The sequence below is a fragment of the Phocoena sinus genome, chromosome 1, assembly GCF_008692025.1.
Source record: "Phocoena sinus isolate mPhoSin1 chromosome 1, mPhoSin1.pri, whole genome shotgun sequence".
NCBI classification, from domain to species: Eukaryota; Metazoa; Chordata; class Mammalia; order Artiodactyla; family Phocoenidae; genus Phocoena; species Phocoena sinus.
In genome coordinates, this window is record NC_045763.1 from 132624903 (window position 1) to 132626500 (window position 1598).

Below are 1598 nucleotides of genomic sequence, written 5' to 3' on the forward strand. Positions count from 1 at the left end.
GATGATTGTATTAATAATATTAAGTTCTTAAATGGTTTGTGCCATTTTTTTTTTTTTTTTTTTTTTTTGTGCCATTCTTATTTTTGTTTTTTAATCATGCCATATAGGGCTTCCCTGGTGGCGCAGTGGTTGAGAGTCCGCCTGTCGATGCAGGGGACACGGGTTCATGCCCCGGTTTGGGAAGATCCCACATGCCATGGAGCAGCTGGGCCCGTGAGCCATGGCCACTGAGCCTGCGCCTCCGGAGCCTGTTCTCCGCAACGGGAGAGACCACAATGGTGAGAGGCCCGCGTAGAGCAAAAAAAAAAAAAAAAAAAAAAAAAAAAAAAAAATAATGCCATATAATCTTCAGTTAAGTACAAAGACCTTTTCAATCACATAACCTAGAGCTGATTTCACCCTATTTGGCTGCCAGCCTCTTATTTCTCTCTCTTCAGCAATGGTGAGGTGGATCCCTTTTCCTTGGGGAAGAGATAATCTGTGGTTTGTTGCCTTTACCAATAACAAAAATGTTGGCGAGCCAGGAGGCAAAGCTGTTGCCTTTGGCATCTTTCACATGAACCATATCAAAAGAACCAGGAGGTCTCTTTCTGTTGGTGATCACACTAGTTCTTCCCAGGTTAGCACCTCTGGTCACCGTATACAGGTTACCAGTGTTAAACTTGATGAAATGGGTAATCTTGTTAGTCTCCAAATCAATCTGAATGGTGTCATTCACCTTGATGAGGGGATCAGGGTAGCAGGTGGTATGAGCATCATGAGTTACCAGATGAGGGATTCCTTTTGTGCCCACAAAGATCTTTCTCACTTTGTACGATTTGTACTTAGCTTCCTTAGGTGTACTACAACGAACAGCAAAGTGACCCTTGGTGTCATAGAGAGATGGAAATTCTCCCTGGTCTTGTTAAGGCTGATGAAATCTCCTAAACCAGCAGGGTAGGTTATATCAGCTTGGACCTTGCCATCAGTCTTAATGAACTGTTGCATGCAGATCTTTGCTTCATTTCCTGTCAGAGCATACTCAGGTCTGTTCCTTAGAAAACGATGAGGGGGAGACATTCTCTCAGGCTTGTGGGGCCTGGTAGATGGACGAGGAATGAACACATTGGTCAGTTTATCAGCACCCAATGCTTTGGAGTTGTTACATGCTTCAGATGTTTCTTGGGATCATGAGTCATGGCTGTGCTAGCCATGAAAAGAGCATTCTTCAATCCTTTTTAGCTTGCCTAAACTTTCTTTGAAGTCAACTTGGTTCTTAAATTTACATTGTTTTCTCAAAGTGGTAAAAAGAGAAAAAATAATTTCTGATCATTGAGATCCTTTCAAAATGGCAAATTCAAGACTATCAGTGTCTCAAAGTATAACCAGAAAAACAAGTATAATGTAAACCTCAACATTTTTTTCCTTCATTCTCCTTTTGTTCATTCACAATTTGATCAGTTTATATTGAGTACCATCTACATGCCAGGATATTTGTTAGGCTCTGGATAAAATGTGGTCTCTTGGAATTTCCATGCTATTAAAATGCAATGTGGTGTGATAGCTGCCATTCTGGAGATAAGCACAAGTGTTACTGGAACACTCGTGGGCATCACCCT

At 41.6% G+C, this 1598-nt stretch overlaps 1 pseudogene; it reads right to left on the reverse strand.

The window, feature by feature from the left end:
• Positions 1 to 400: 400 nt before the first annotated feature.
• LOC116744169 lies at positions 401 to 1178 on the reverse strand (annotated as a pseudogene).
• Positions 1179 to 1598: the final 420 nt, after the last annotated feature.